A 5,506-nucleotide genomic window follows, 5' to 3' on the forward strand; every position below is an offset into this window, starting at 1 on the left:
CTCTCAGTAATTGGTAGAACAAGTAGACAAAAAACTTTAGTAAACATATAGCAGATCCTGAACAACACTATCAAATCAATTTTGCATCATTGACATCTACAGACTCTCCACCCCAACAACAATCGAATACATAGTCTTTTCAAGTGCATATGGAATATTTACTAAGTAATCTGGGCCCAAACCCAAACATTAACAATTTTAAAAGAATAGAAATTATGCAAATGGTCTCTGACTATAATGGAAATAAAGTAGGAATCAATGACATAAAGGTATCTGGGAAATCTCCAAATATTTGGAAGTTAAATACTGTCAAATAACCCATGGGTCAAATAAAAATTCTCAAGGGAAATTAGAAAATATTTTAACAGAATGAAATAAAAACACAACAGCAAAATATATAGGTTACAGCCAACACAATGTTTAGAGGGAAATACATAACATTAAATGCTTATATTAGGAAAGAAGAGAAGTCTTGAATCATTAAGCTTCCACCTTAATAAACTAGAAAGTAGCATGATTGCAGAACCTACAGACATGAAGTGGATATTGGGGAATACCATGAACAACTTTATGCCCATAAATTCAATAACTTAGATGAAATGGACTGATTTTTAAAAGATAAATACTACCAAAACTCACTTAAGAAGAAATAGATTACCTGAATAGTCTTATATCTCTTAAGAAATTGAATCTGAAGTTTAAAACTTTTCAACAAAGAAAGCTTCAGGCCCAGATATAATAGTTCTTCTATTGAATTCTATCATGCATTTAAGGAATAAATGATTCCAGTTCTACACAACGTCTTACTGAAAGTAGAAGAGGAGGGAACATATCCTATTTCATTCATGAGGCCAGCATTACCCTGATATCAAAACCAGACAAGAGGCTTTATAAGAAAATAAAGCTGCAGATTATTAACCTTTATGACTATAGCCACTTTGTGGTAAGTTCACTGTATTAAGCCCATTCCATTCTGAAAGGGCCAGTAATTTGTCTTCACATGGATAGATTCCTCTTCTGGGTATGTGTTTGTCTTTCCTGTCTGCATAATCTCAGCCAGCACACCTATCTGGGGGGTTACAGAATACATAATCCATAAGGTTGCAAATCCATGCATCAATTTTTCCTTCCAGGGGACCCAATTCATAGAGAAGGAGATGCAGGAATGAGCCCCTAACCATGGTATCCATTGGTCATGTCACCTACCACACCATCCACGAGCAAGTATCTTCATAGAGCACTGGAATGTCCTACTGAAGGCACAACTGAAGTACCAGTTTGGAGGCAGTATTCTGTAAAGATGTGGTGCCATTCTTTGGGATAGTTTATTCATTGAATCAGAGACATCAATGTGAAACTGTGTTCCCAACAGGAAGTATACATGAGTCCAGGAACAAAGAAGTAGGAGTAGGAGTGGTGCCACTAACAATTTGTCAGTTATCCATTGAAGGACTTCATGCTTCCCCTTCACACCTCTCTGGGCTCTGCAGAGTTAGAGGTTTGAGTCCTCAAAGAAAGCACATTCTTTCCTGGGGACACGGCAAGTGTCCCATGGAACCTCAGTCTACGTTGGCTGCTAGACCACTCTGGACTCCTTGTATCCAGGAACTAGCAGGCAATTGGTACTATTACTTGGTTGAGTTTGCTTGTATAGTCATTCTCCAGTGTCTATTAGGTTTTTTGCAGAGAGTAGACTGGAGATTAAATGGAGGACATATTGGCCGGGTACAGTGGCTCACGCCTGTAATCCTAGCATCTGTGAGGCCGAAGTGGGAGCATCACTTGAGCTCAGGAGTTTGAGACCAGCCTGAGCAAGAATGAGACCCTGTCTCTACTAAAAATAGAAAAATTAGCTGGGTGTGGTGGAGCGTGCCTGTAGTCCCAGCTATTCAGGAGGCTGAGGCAGGAGGATCACTTGAGCCCAGGAGTTTGAGGTTGCTCTGAGCAAGGCTGATGCCACAGCACTCTAGCCTAGGCAACAGAGCTAGACTCTGTCTCAAAATAAATAAATAAATACATAAATGAATAATAAATGGACATATTTTGGGAACCATCCTTGTATTCTCTAGGTTTTTAGTGGTGGCACTAATCTCTGACATTCCTACTGGGTTGCAATATTTTTGTTTGTTTTGTTTTTTAAACAGCTTTATTGAGATAAAGCTTATAAAATTATAAAGTTATAAAATTCTTATAACATATAATTCACACACTTAAAGTGTACAAGCCAATGGTTTGTAATATGTTCACAGCATTGTGCATTTATCACCAAAATCAGTTTTAGAACATTTTCATCATTCATAAAGAAACCCCATACTCACTAGCTGTCACTCCCCATTCCCCCCAATTTTCCTCCAGTGCTTGCCCCTCTTCCCAGGCAACTATCAGGCTATTTTCAGTCTCTATGGATTTGCCTGTTCTGGGTATTTCATATAAGTGGCATCATAAAATATGTGGTCCTTTGTGTATGGCTCCTTTCACTTAGCATAATGTTTTCAAAGTTCAACCATCTTGTAGCCATGTATCAATACAGGTTGAGTATCCCTTATCCAAAACACTTGGGATGAGAAGTATTTCAGGTTTTGGATATTTTTAGATTTTTCAATGTTTACATCACACTTACTGGTTGAGCATCCCAAATCCAAAAATTCAAAATCCAAGTTGTTCCAATGACCAATTTCCTTTGAGCATCTTGTCAGTGCTCAAAACATTTTGGATTTTGGAGCATTTTGGATTTTTGGTTTGCAGATGCTCAACCTGTACTTCATTTTTTTTTATTGCCAAATAATATTTCATTGTATGGATTACTATATTTTACTTACCCATGCATCATCAGTTGTTGGACATATGGGTCATTTCTACTATTTGTCTACTATGAACAATGGTGCTATGAATGTTTTTGTATAAGTTTTTGTGTGAGCATATATTTTCATTTTCTTGGGGATATACCTAGGATTGGAATTGCTGGATCACATGGCACCTCCTGTGTTTAACCATTTGAGGAACTGCCAAAATATTTTTCAAAGTGGTTGTACCATTATGTGTTTTCAGCAGCAGTGTATGAAGGTTTGGATTTCTCCACATTCTTGCCAACACTTATTATCTGCCTTTTTTTGTTATAGCCCTTCTATGAATGTGAAATGGTATCTCATTGTGATTTTGATTTGTATTTCCCTGATGGCTAACGGTGTTGAACATTTTTTCATGTGCTTTTGGCCAATTTTATATCTTCTTTGGAGAAATGTCTATTCACAGTCTTTCCCCATTTTGTAATTGGGTTATTTGTCTTTTTATTATTGAGTTGTCATAGTTCCTTATATATTCTAGGTACAAGTCCCTTATAAAATACACTATTTGCAGAACTTTTCTCCTGTTCTCTGGGCTTTTTACTTTATTGATGGTGCCCTTTGAAGCACAAAAGTTTTAAATTTTGATGATGTTCAGTTTATCTGCTTTTTCTTTTGTTGTTTGTGCTTTTGGTGTCATATCGAATCAGTATTGTTTTTGATTTACTATTTTGACCAGAAACAAGGACAGTTTTAGAGGCTTCTACTTGGCCTTCTCACTATGATAACTCTTATCCCTGAGGCCATAGATCCATGGTGGTGGGGTGCAGATCCAACTGCCAGTTATGTCAATCCCAATAACATGCATATCTCAGAGATATTGTGGGTTTAGTTTTACACCACCGCAATAAAGCAAATATTGCAATAAAGTGATTCACACAAAATTTTTGGTTTCCCAGTGCATATAAAAGTTACATTTACACTACACTATAGTCTACCAGGTGTGCGATAGCATTAGATCTAAAACAACAGTGTATATATCTCAATTAAAAATACTTTATTGCTAAAAAATGCTAATGATCCTCTGACACAGAGACAGGAAGTAAGCTCACACTATTGGAAAAATGGCACCAATAGACTTCCTGGTAGCAGTGTTGCCACAGACCTTCAATTTGTAAAAAATGCAATATCTTCAAAGTGCAGTAAAATGAAGCATAATAAAATGAGATATGCCTGTATACACTTAAGAACCAGGGAGAAATTTGCCTGAATGACGTAAGCAAGATGACTGAATAGAGGCACCTGGTGCTGGTACCCCTCACAGAAAAGGACCGAGGCAATGAATAAACAACTAAAATTTGACTGGAGTGTCTGAGAGAGAACACTGGAATACAGTAAGAATGTTGCAAGGTCCCTGTGGAACACGGAAGCCCAGGATGGCAGCAGAGGGGAGTGAGGCTATGAGAACATTGGAGTACAGTAAGAACGTGGCAGAAGCAACCTTGTCTTCTGCCACCTTGTCTCCCTTGTTAGGATTGGCTTGAGCAAGGAGGGACATTTTTTGTGGGAAAAGGATAAGTAGAAGACTCTTACAAGTCCCTATTGTTACCACAGATAAGGATACAACAACAACAACAAAAAAGACAAGTATAGGCCAGTATCCCTAATGAACATAGATGCAAAAATCCTCAACAGAATACTAGCAAACCAAATTCAATGGCATATCGAAAGGATTATACACCGTGATCAAGTGGGATTTATTGCAGGGATGCAAGGATGGTTAAACATAAGCAATCAATAAATGTGATACATCACATCAACAGAATGAAGGACAAAACCAGTATGGTCATCTCAGTAGATGCAGAAAAAATACTTGATAAAGTTCAGCATCCCTTCGTGATAAAAACTCTCAACAAATTAGGTATAGAAGGAATGTACCATAACACAATCAAGTCCATATATGACAAACCCACAGATAGCATCATACTAAACAGTAAAAAGCTGAAAGCTTTTCCTCCAAGAATTGGAATAAGATGAAGATGCCCATTATCCCACTCTTATTCAACACAGTACTGGAAGTTCTAGCCCAAACAATTAAGCAAAAGAAAGAAATGAAAGGTATCCAAATTGGAAAGGAGGAAGTCAAATTGTCTCTGTTTACAGCTAACATGGTCTTATATATAAGAAAACCTAAGGAGTCTGCTAAAAACCTCTTAAAACTGGTGAATTCAGTAAAGTTGCAGGATACAAAATCAACATACAAAAATCAGTAGCATCTCTCTACACCAACAAAAAACTAGCTGAAAAAGAAATCAAGAAAGCAATCCCATTTATAGTAGCTACAAAAAAATTAAAATAACTAGGAGTAAACTTAACCAAGGAGGTGAAAGACTTCTACAAGGAAAACTACAAAACGCTGATGAGAGAAATTGAAGAGGACGCTCAAAAATGGAAAACTATCTCATGTGCATGGACTGGAAAAACTATATTGTTAAAATGATCATACTACCTAAGAAAGCTATGGTTTCAATGTAATCTCTTTCAAAATACCATTGACATTCTTTACAGAAAATAGAAAAAAACATTCTAAAATTTATATGAAACCACAAAAGACCTCACATAGCCAAAGCAATCCTGAACAAAAAAAAAACAAAGCTGGATGCATCCCACTGCCAGATTTCAAAATGTACTACAAAGCCATTGTAACCAAAACAGAATTATAT

Source organism: Eulemur rufifrons, chromosome 2 (genome assembly GCF_041146395.1).
Source record: "Eulemur rufifrons isolate Redbay chromosome 2, OSU_ERuf_1, whole genome shotgun sequence".
NCBI classification, from domain to species: domain Eukaryota; kingdom Metazoa; phylum Chordata; class Mammalia; order Primates; family Lemuridae; genus Eulemur; species Eulemur rufifrons.